This window comes from Cherax quadricarinatus, chromosome 74 (genome assembly GCF_038502225.1).
Source record: "Cherax quadricarinatus isolate ZL_2023a chromosome 74, ASM3850222v1, whole genome shotgun sequence".
Classification (NCBI taxonomy): domain Eukaryota; kingdom Metazoa; phylum Arthropoda; class Malacostraca; order Decapoda; family Parastacidae; genus Cherax; species Cherax quadricarinatus.
In genome coordinates, this window is record NC_091365.1 from 12,068,532 (window position 1) to 12,080,862 (window position 12,331).

Consider the following 12,331-nt stretch of genomic DNA (forward strand, 5'->3'; position numbering starts at 1 on the left):
GATAAAGTCAGTTGATCAGATGAAAATGCTGGCTCACAGATGGCTCCAACTTCATCCTGTTCCCTACTTGTATGTCTCATAACAATAAAAATGCTTTCAAATGAGATGATGTAGGTAACAGCTCTTACCTTGCCAATAAAGTTAGGAATCCTTAACCTGTAAATAGCTTGTCAATAAAGCTAGGGATCCTTAACCTTGTCAAACCCTGTGTAAAAAAAAAAAAAAAAAAGTTATTATAATCATGGGGAGCGCTAAACCCGTAGGATTATACAGCGCCTGTGGGGGGGATGGAAGGTACTCAGGCTTACTTCAAAGAACTGGAGCACAGATCCAATTCCCTAGATCATGAGCTGCTCACCAACGTCAAGGAACCTTCCTTGAGGGGAGTAAAGAGAGTGTAGAGTGAGAATAGGAGTAGAGAGAGTCGAGAGAGAGAAAGAGATAGCATAGACAATATGTTCACTTGTGTGGATTTTTTTTTTAGGATTTTTTTTTTTTTTTTTTTTTTTTTGCAAGAGCAGACTATTTCTCACCGTTGCAATCATGACAGGCTTCTTACTGCAGCCGCTGATATTCAGACTCGTGTGAAACTTCGCAACTTTGCGATAACGGGGGAAACTTTTCAGGTTATCCTGAGTTTGGGCAGCAGTTATCAAGAGCTGGTTATCAAGAATTGGCTATCATAGATTTACTCTCTCACAGAACACATCAGAGACGAGAGTTGTGTTACATGTGGATTAGTCTAACCGACGACACCAGAGTTCATCGTTCACATTCAACATTATTACTCTGATAATACAACAATAAAGTACTGTATACCGACAGTATGTAAATAAAGACGCTGTGGGATATTTCATTTGATCATAAAGATTTTTCTCCCAGCATTGACTATCAATTCAGCGATTGATAAACCTCCTGGCAGACGGCAAGTCTTCAAAATACCATCACCGGCAACTTTGTGTCTTATTTACACAGTGTTGTGCTCATACAGTTTGGTAATAAATAGCAAAACAAATCCTGCCACTTACAGCAATCCATCTTATACTTCTTTTACCGTGCTAGTGACAATGCTCTCCTGAAATCCTACGATATGCTCCGCGCTGCTGCGCTTAACACCCCGGTTTTTGATTTCTTTAACATTTGGTTAATTATATGGAAATGTAGGTTAATATATACCTAAGAAATATAACAGAGATATAACTTTTATCACATCGGCCATCACGCTGCCTGACACAGTTTCTCCACGTTGACATCTTTCTCTTCCTTCTATGTTGAAGATTGAGATACTTATGAAACATTAAAGATCCCCAGATGTTGTATAAGTGTCTTCAACTTGTCAGTTTTCAAAACCATTTATTACTTTATGTTATTCCTCCCGGCGCAGTGCATGAAATCACTGCTTCCTTATCTTCATCAATATTTAACAGCTCCTCAAAGTATTTCCTCCTCCTTGCTAGCACCTCCAGCTTACCATCTAATGTATTTAAATGGTATACAACTACGAGAGGAAGAATTAGACACATATGCAACACCTGGGTATCTTTAGTTTGTAGATTTTTCACTATCCATCTTGTCGGTATTGTACACCATTCATATACAACTTTCAGACAGCCACACATCATAAAATATTGGGCATCTTCACAACCTGCTTGCCCATTGAAAATAAGTCACTCTGACTTTTTTGGAGGTTATCCCAGGCTCTCTGCACATGTACTATGTATGATAATCTATGTAACTGTATCTCTGTATACCTGAATAAACTTACTCCTGGCCCATCCCTTGGGTATGACAAACTTCCACTGGGGAAACCCGCTTACCAGTGACAATACCTTCATCTGTTGCCAGTACACAAGCGCCAATATTCATGCCTGTGCTTCCAATTCTTCAACACTACGGTGCTCATCACCTCTTCCTAGACCAATGGACTGATTCCCTCGCCTTTTAAACTTCTACAGTCTTCACATTATCATTGTATTGATCAAGCCAATGGATAGCCAAACGTCTACAAATTAAAAATACCTAGATATTGCACATGTGTCTAATTCTTTGCCCTCTAATATCCCCTTTCTCTCGTTTTAATATCCAAGAATAACACAAATTCAAATAAGTACTGAAATTTTTGAACTCGCAGAAATAGACGGAGGGTAATTCGTGCGAAACTGATTGCACTAATCGGAGAGCAGATTACACACCCATATTTATTTTGCAGAACGGAACCAGCAGATGCAATTAACGGCGGACGAGGACACAATATGCTTTCCGAAAAGCAATCCAGAATTTGATATAAATTACCTGCCGAAAAAGCATTTTCGAAGTTAACCGACACGAAGACCACAAAAATTATTCATTTATAGGTCAAGTGATCTTCACAAAACTGGCAGGACCAAGACAGGCTGTCTGAGCCATACACAACAGTCGAGATGAAAATCAGCATCATATGATGCTTCAAAAGTAACAGTCAACACAATAAAAACAGCTCCATTTAAAGAAATTTTGCATTTTGACAAAAAAAAAATCAGATTAAACAAAAGTAAATAAACGAAGTGAAAATATTTAGAACAAATATTTTTCCATTACATAAAATATTAAGATTCTGATAGTGTGTTTCTACACTCTAAAATCAATAAGGATATATGGGAATGCCAGCAATTTATCATAGATCAACTGATCACTTGTTCTGAAAGGAAAATTTCACGCGATACATTTCAAGGAGATAATTATTTTATGGGGAGGCGCTAAACATGTATGAGCATATTGCATCTTCGATGGCAATCGGATTCGAACCAGGGAAAGAGCTCTAATACTTTGCCAAGGTTAAGAGCACATCACCAGCAGGAAGAGATTTCTTACAATACACTTTGTTGTAGCAACTTGTAGATGCATCTGGTGGCTTTGAAGTCTCTTAGGCAATAATTTGCAAGAAACCAAACTGAATTTTGGTTTAAAATATTTTAGTTTTCGAGGAGATGTATCAGCCATTTTTGGTGTGAATTTATGCCGAGAGTATCGTGAGAACAGGTTTCAGAAAACTGAAAAACCTGGAAGGATAGACGGATGGCTGGCACCGTCATCTCTCGGGGCCACAGTTCAAGCCTCCCGTCCATCCACCTGTTTATTCATTGACAGTCATTTATTTACGACTTAATCTGAATTCACCCCAATGAAGTGTTGGTAAAACAGCCAATAGGTGGTAAAGATGATCAGAAAATCTCAGCTGTGCCTTGGGTAAAACACCCAAAAAACTCATCTACACAAAATCTAACTGGAGAAGATAAATCATACTCGATACTCATCGCTTCAATCATACTTACGTATGATTGAAGCGATGCTAAATTTTCACCTGTCGAGGGAACATAGCGACCTGTCAAGAGGACATAACGTCCTGTCGCCTTCACGAGGACGGCGATAATGTAAATTGTAAACACGGTGAATTCCTCCTCTATGACGTGTCAATTTAACCTAACCTTCAGCAGACAACACACTGACATGTTTATTTTAAACCTTCTTTGCCCAGGGTACGAACCCCACTCCGTCCAATGAGTTTCTGACCTGTTATTTAGAGTGATAAAAGAATACGCTATAATTATGTTTTTATACTCGTGAGGGAGCGTTAGATCCGTAGGTATTAGTAGTAGTAATATTAGTAATAGTAATGTAGTAGTAGTAGTAGTAGTAGTAGTTGTAGTAGTAGTAATAGTACAGCAGCAGTAGTAATAACAGTAGTATAGTAGTAGTAATAGCAGTAGTAGTAACAGCAGCAGTAATAGTCGTAACATTTACGGAGCACTCCGACTACTTAGGTTACCCAGCGCTCATAGTCATAAAAAATTGATGTACATGGCACACAGTAAGAACAAGGATAAAATTAAAACAAAAACAACGAAGAAAAACACAAATCAAATAAATGGGAGGTCATTAGAGCCGATCCTATGGAAGAATAGATGCAATTCTTCAATTAAAAACCATTTACTAACAGTTATCCCATTGGAAATTGCAGAGCTGAGGTAGGCTACTAGGAAAATTTGAACAGGCTACAAGGGTGATCTAGCAAGTGGCTGTTAGAATTCAACTCTAGGACATGAGCAAGCTGACTGGGATGGGTTAGGATTGAGAAAGAATACAAGAAACGAAGTACAGCCTGCGTGGCGCTATCACTATCACACAAGGAGTAATATCAGGGGTTTATATGTACCAGAGGTACATATAAACCACGATCATACACTGGTAATTAAAAAAAATACGACCTGTGTGGAGGGAGGGAGAGAAAGAGAGGGAGAGGAGGGAAGAGAGAAAAGGGGAGAGACAGAGAGAGAGACAGACAGACAAAAACAATTTCCATGATGTTTAGAGTAGCATTTCAATTCTGAGAAACTTCTTCACACGAGACCTAAAGGCTGATAGCGGTTTAACATCATTTTCCCTGCAAGACATCTGGGAGACGAGTCGTGCCGCCCCCTGCCTCTCTCAGGACGGCAAAGCGCCTCTGCCACAGTATTAGCACCGCATTTGCCGAGAGAAAACTATATATTGGTCGCCTTAATCCCCGACCATAGTGATGGTGGTGGTTCCTGGCGACGCTCCTACATGCAACGGCTTGACGGGTGTAAAAATCTAGTGACAGGTAATGCAGAATTGTTTATAGGATTGTCCTGCACTGCGTCAGATTACCTGGGGAGCTCGTGCACTGCCAGGCAGCGGTGGCGTGCTCAGTTCTAAGGCACACAACAAATGTTATTGTCTTGAAGGGACTGTTTTCTTTTCCGTTACATGCGCATATCTAGTTTGCTAATCTGAAATTGTGCTATGAATGTACGCCGTGATTCACGAGCTAGTTCTTGAAAGGGAAACATGCTGTGTGGTCTGCGATTAAACTAGATATTGCCATAAACATTTGTTCTTATTTTTGTGTGAAAGCAGATGGACAAGTTGCAGGGCAGGCTTTTATTGGGGCAATGTTTTTCTGCCACCCGTTACAGGAGACTTCTTGGTGATGGTGAGGGGCTTTTGATATACACAACTGGATTTTTGCTCCCCTTTCTTGCATAGAACCTGAATGCCTCCCATTCCCCTAGGGGCTGTTTGACTCCTAAGAGTTTAGCACTCCCACATGAATGTGACAATAATATCTCTGCACTTAGGAGAGAGAAGAATAATGCAATTATTCTCCTACACAAATAATTATTTGTGTATCGTTCCAGCCACGTGACCTTTTTATTGTTTCTGCCTTCATACCTTACATTAAAACGCCATTACATCCGTCATCTTTTATTTTTCCTGTTTTAAAATTAAGAAGCTTGAGAGGATAAATTATTTTAGCAAGAACGTCAGATATAGAAAATGACAGCCTACCCTGGAGGTTTAATAACCTTGACGAACATGAAGCCTCATCTCTCACACCTTAATTCACTTCCCCTACAGTCGATCTCTGACCAAGCCTCCTACTGGAGAACCTTGTCTTTCAGGTTGTTGGTGCTCGCGGCTTGTAGTCTATAGTTAGATTAGAGTAAGCTGTGTATACACAGAGCTTAGAGTAAGCTGTGTATACACAGAGCTTAGAGTAAGCTCTGTGTATATACACAGAGCTTACTCTGATCTATCTTTTAAGGGGATTGAATCATTGTTCACTGGTGGTGGTGAACGGGTAAAGAAACTTTAATGACTGAGTTGTTGATACTGCTTTAAGCTCCAACTAACCAGTAGACATCATAGGGTGGTTGATCAGATAAAATGATCAGGAACTTAAGGTCTCACTCGAAGACAATTTTAGTATTTACAGTCATAATTCAAGGGCATCTGTAACCTATCAGGTGTTAGGAAGTGACTACACACCTGTAACCTGTCAGGTGTTAGGAAGTGACTACACATCTGTAACCTATCAGGTGTTAGGAAGTGACTACACACCTGTAACCTATCAGGTGTTAGGAAGTGACTACACATCTGTAACCTATCAGGTGTTACGAAGTGACTACACACCTGTAACCTATCAGGTGTTACGAAGTGACTACACACCTGTAACCTATCAGGTGTTACGAAGTGACTACACACCTGTAACCTATCAGGTGTTAGGAAGTGACTACACACCTGTAACGTATCAGGTGTTAGGAAGTGACTACACACCTGTAACCTATCAGGTGTTAGGAAGTGACTACACACCTGTAACCTGTCAGGTGTTAGGAAGTGACTACACACCTGTAACCTGTCAGGTGTTAGGAAGTGACTACACACCTGTAACCTGTCAGGTGTTACGAAGTGAATACACACCTGTAACCTATCAGGTGTTACGAAGTGACTACACACCTGTAACCTGTCAGGTGTTAGGAAGTGAATACACACCTGTAACCTGGCAGTGTGTAGGCAGTGGTTATACCCCTGCAACCTGTCAGTCACATGTAGGTGCAGAATACACACCTGTAACCTTCCACACGTGTGAGGAAGCAAAGCAACTCGAGGCACCATTTGTTATAGAAGGACGGGCGCGCGCACACACACGCGCGCACACACGCGCACACACACACAAACACACACAAACACACACAAACACAAACACACACAAACACACACACACACACACACACACACGCACGCACACACACACACGCACGCACACACACACACACACACACACGCACACACGCACGCGCGCGCGCACACACACACACACACACGCACGCACACGCACGCACACGCACGCACGCACACGCACGCACACGCACGCACGCACACGCACGCACGCACACGCACGCACGCACACGCACGCACGCACACGCACGCACGCGCACACACGCACGCGCACACGCACGCACACACGCACACAATACGGTAAGCATGGTTGCACACACTCGCATGACACTGTATCGTGTCTGCCTAAGCTCAATGTTCCGCTGTGGTCATTATGATATTATCCAATTTTATATACCGTAATCTACTCGCAGGCTACATGCACAACGTTTTTTTGAGGAGTTTCCCTGATAAATCTCCGACGCTATCAAGGAAGTGGGTTTTACGACAGAGGACGACTTGTCGTAATCTTACACATACGTAATTTCCGTCAGCCGATCGCCAGGACGACGACCACGGGTGGTACTTTAGTGTCGTTGAGACGAGGCTAAATCTCTTCACAGCATTGGAAGGTTTGATCAATATTGCACAAGACTCTCAAGATTACAGTAGAACTAGTCAAGACTGAACTGAACCTGGTTCTCAAAAAAATAAGACTATGATCTTCAAGACTACACCCGACCAGGAAGTCAATACCACACCAGAGTTAGTCACTAATACCGTACCAGACCAGGTAAAGACCACAGTGGCTGGCCAGAAACACAGCGTACTCTACCAGCGAATTAAAACTAATTAGTTTACATTTCTAGGAAGCGTTAAGCCCGCAGGGATCATGCAGCACCTAAGAAACGTAATCAGCTACGATCCTGGTAACGGACGGGTTCGGCCATGTTCTTAAATCAAGATCTCTTCACCACCATCAAGGCACCTTCCCCTTGACGAGATTAAAAATATAAAAGGTACGGAAGGAAAAAATAATTGAATCTCGGTTACTGGAATGCTGGTTCGTACACTGTGCAGGAATTTGTCTGTTTTTTTCGGGAGGGTCATGTGAAATAATTTTTTTTGGCTTGACGTAGTGGTGTTGGGTGCGTGACAAGCCGAGGTGGCGACCGTCTCGAGATTATCTTCACTTGCTGGAAGAGAAACCGGAAGAAATCCGAAGTGACCCGGCAAGTGTTATTACTGTTGTGCGTGACTACTGTGCTACTGTCTCTCAGTTTACTGTCACTGTACTCTTACGGTACTGTCTCACTGTACCGTGTCAAACTTACTATCATTATATACATATTTATTTTTTTATTATTATCACACCGGCCGATTCCCACCAAGGCAGGGTGGCCCGAAAAAGAAAAACTTTCACCATCATTCACTCCATCACTGTCTTGCCAGAAGGGTGCTTTACACTACAGTTTTTAAACTGCAACATTAACACCCCTCCTTCAGAGTGCAGGCACTGTACTTCCCATCTCCAGGACTCAAGTCCGGCCTGCCGGTTTCCCTGAATCCCTTCATAAATGTTACTTTGCTCACACTCCAACAGCACGTCAAGTATTAAAAACCATTTGTCTCCATTCACTCCTATCAAACACGCTCACGCATGCCTGCTGGAAGTCCAAGCCCCTCGCACACAAAACCTCCTTTACCCCCTCCCTCCAACCCTTCCTAGGCCGACCCCTACCCCGCCTTCCTTCCACTACAGACTGATACACTCTTGAAGTCATTCTGTTTCGCTCCATTCTCTCTACATGTCCGAACCACCTCAACAACCCTTCCTCAGCCCTCTGGACAACAGTTTTGGTAATCCCGCACCTCCTCCTAACTTCCAAACTACGAATTCTCTGCATTATATTCACACCACACATTGCCCTCAGACATGACATCTCCACTGCCTCCAGCCTTCTCCTCGCTGCAACATTCATCACCCACGCTTCACACCCATATAAGAGCGTTGGTAAAACTATACTCTCATACATTCCCCTCTTTGCCTCCAAGGACAAAGTTCTTTGTCTCCACAGACTCCTAAGTGCACCACTCACTCTTTTTCCCTCATCAATTCTATGATTCACCTCATCTTTCATAGACCCATCCGCTGACACGTCCACTCCCAAATATCTGAATACGTTCACCTCCTCCATACTCTCTCCCTCCAATCTGATATTCAATCTTTCATCACCTAATCTTTTTGTTATCCTCATAACCTTACTCATTCCTGTATTCACCTTTAATTTTCTTCTTTTGCACACCCTACCAAATTCATCCACCAATCTCTGCAACTTCTCTTCAGAATCTCCCAAGAGCACAGTGTCATCAGCAAAGAGCAGCTGTGACAACTCCCACTTTGTGTGTGATTCTTTATCTTTTAACTCTACGCCTCTTGCCAAGACCCTCGCATTTACTTCTCTTACAACCCCATCTATAAATATATTAAACAACCACGGTGACATCACACATCCTTGTCTAAGGCCTACTTTTACTGGGAAAAAATTTCCCTCTTTCCTACATACTCTAACTTGAGCCTCACTATCCTCGTAAAAACTCTTCACTGCTTTCAGTAACCTACCTCCTACACCATACACTTGCAACATCTGCCACATTGCCCCCCTATCCACCCTGTCATACGCCTTTTCCAAATATATATATATATATATATAGATATATATATCTATATATATATATATATATATATATATATATATATATTAAATCCTGCCTGAAGATTAGACTAGCAGTCAGACTCGATCCACATCGGGGAAGGGCAAGTCCAGTTCTTTGGGTCAACCCACCCCCCTCCCTCCCCACTGGCATCAAGGGAAAAAAGCCACAGATAAAACCAAAAATACAGATTTTTTGTTGTTTATGAGAAAATTCAATTGCAACAAATCAGCATTTATATTTCGAAAAATCTCCATGGGCAAGTAGAGAAGAATCCTTCCTCCGTAAACCATATTAACATTAAGATCGACAACACACTAATTACCAGACATAATGAGGGCAAATTCCTAGGCCTATACCTTGACAACAACCTGAATTTCAGCACCCATATCCAACACATAACCAAAAAAGTATCCAAAACGGTTGGGATCCTCTCCAAAATACGATACTACGTGCCGCAAAATGCCCTTCTCACACTATACCACTCACTTATTTATCCATACCTCACCTATGCTATTTGTGCTTGGGGATCAACTGCAGCAACACACCTAAAGCCAATAATAACCCAACAAAAAGTTGCAGTAAGAATAATCACTAAATCCCATCCCTGGCAACACCCCCCCCCACTCTTCATAGATCTAAACTTACTCCCTGTTCAGTACATCCACACTTACTACTGTGCAATCTACATCTACAGGACCTTAAACTCCAATATCAACCTTGACCTAAAACGCTTTCTTGATAGTTGTGACAGAACCCACAGGCATAACACCAGACACAAACATCTCTACGACATTCCCCGTGCCCGACTAAACCTTTACAAAAATTCAATGTATGTCAAAGGCCCTAAAATCTGGAACACCCTACCTGAGAACTCTAGAACTGCAGACACATTCATCACCTTCAAAACTACCATTAGAAAACATCTTATCTCCCTGATACACCCCGTCAACTAACTACACGAATACCACCTGGTGGTTCACACTTACACTCACTCACCCATTTGACCATAAACAGAAATATTAATCTCAATCTTAAAATAATGAATCCTGTGATACTCCAGTACTGAAACTATGTACTGTGCCAAAACAAAAGCATTCACATTGCTAAACTCACAAACTAGTATTTAGTCACTTACCCATAATACCAACTTACCTCATAATTTTTAATATTTTAAAATTAAGATTTAAACTATGTCTGCCCGAAATGCCTAGCCATGCTAGGTGTTCTAGTGGTACACTCTGTAATCATTATTTTACTACATGTAAACCACACAATAACCAAATTCTGTAAACTCAGCATTGTAATCCTTATAGAGAATAAACTTCGAATTGAATAAGAGGCGAGGAGCAAGGTGCTAGTAACCCCTTCTCGTGTATAAATTTCTAAATGTAAAAACTTGGTGAAAGCGTTTCTTCTTTTTCGTGTCACCCAGCCTCGGTGGGAGGCGGTCTGTGTATTAAAAAAAATATATAGAAAATATCTAACTTATTGTTGATAGTTAAGTGCCAACTCTAGTGCTAACTGGGAACCATCATCCTTCAAGGAATAAAATCTAGATTTCTCCCAAGATGTGTTTTAGTGTCCTGCCTGCCCTTATGTATATTGTATCAGTATTGAGATATTACAAGGCGCATTCCTCTTTTTTTACGATTTCACACGCTTAAAAAGACATTGATAGTTAACCTTATACAACAGTAGTGGATGGACGATGGAAATACGACAGCTATTAAAAATGAAATAGAATTCAAGCAGGTTTGAGACAGTCTTGTTAGCCACCTACAGTAGTGGTCTCACACTACGCGTCAGAACAAGTTAAGGGCAAAGTTTTGCTTTAAAAGAGAGCGAAACGTGGTCTTAATAGAGAATCCCTTTGCTGAGTGCTCCTACTAATAACCTTGTTTTAACTCTGACTTCCAATTAGTAGTTTTTAAGCTTATTGTATTCCTGGTCCGCTTTTGGAACGACACACAGCATAAAACACGTGTATATAATTTCACTCCGTAATAAATTCCTATAAAGTTTACAGGCTCTCATACACTATTCGGTATTTTCTATAATTTTTACAAGGAAAAATACAGTACATTACCATCAAATGTAAAAATCTTGCTGTCCTGAAGCCTCGCAACACGTCGGCGGAAACCTGCGTAGATACAAGGTATTTATTGTATTAGTTAAATGATTTGCTATTGTTAATTTCATTATAACACACTAAAATTTGCTCTGTACACGTGGGAAATATTTTACGTGTGGTCAATATTTCCCTACACATGGAATGACTATTTTTTTTATAAGTTATCAATATTATACTATACAAATGCCATTTTTCCTCCGAGATCAAGACTTGTTATAAAAAAGGGGTCAGGAAATGTGATTCATTATATGTTTAGAGGGAATATTTTTGTAAACAAAAGTTCTTTAATACTCACTTGTATCACACTTTGTTTCTTGTTCATTATACACTCGACGATTATTGGCTTAAGCTGACCATAACATGTTGTACACATTGATACTGGTAATACTTCGGCTGCTGTTTGGCCCGATTAAAACACTGGTATGCTGTACATCACACCTAGTATCGCTAGCGTTGTCTGCCTGTACACTTCAGTAACGAGTTCACACCAAAATTCACTTGGTCTCTACAATACACTAAATAACGAGCTCACACCAAGACGCAGTTCATCACTGATATTAAACCATACTATAGTTGTCCAGCCCCACACACACCATCACAACACGACACTGTCAACCCAACACCCTCACTGATGTGCCTCCACCTCACCCCTCCCCATTCAGCTACACAAACTACCTCGTTACTGACCCAAGAAGCTGTTAGACGAAATATTGCTCTCATATCCACCGGGGAGTACTAAGCCCGTAGGGTTCTAACACCACCCGGGAAACGGGAGGCAATTACCGTATTTTCTGGTAAATAAGGAGCATGAGCGTCGGCTACTTGCTGGCGCGATGTTTACAAGCAGTTGTAACGCAACGTTAGTAACGTAACGTTGTAACGTAACGTTAGTAAACAAGCGCTAGAGCGTTAACCAAAACCTATCCTTGACCCTGACCTTGAGCATATAAGGCACAGGGAAATAGATGCGCGCCTTACATGTCA

The 12,331-nt window shown here is 41.3% G+C and overlaps 1 long non-coding RNA gene across 1 annotated transcript in view; it reads right to left on the bottom strand.

Moving 5' to 3' along the window:
* LOC138854917 (uncharacterized) overlaps positions 1-11,960 on the bottom strand; it is a 175,757-nt gene extending 163,797 nt beyond the window's left edge. Inside the window, exons 1-2 of the long non-coding RNA XR_011394080.1 lie at positions 11,643-11,960; positions 11,303-11,356 (exon numbers count right to left, since the gene is read on the bottom strand). This is a non-coding gene — a long non-coding RNA (uncharacterized lncRNA). The remainder of the gene's footprint in view (positions 1-11,302; positions 11,357-11,642) is intronic.
* Positions 11,961-12,331: the final 371 nt, after the last annotated feature.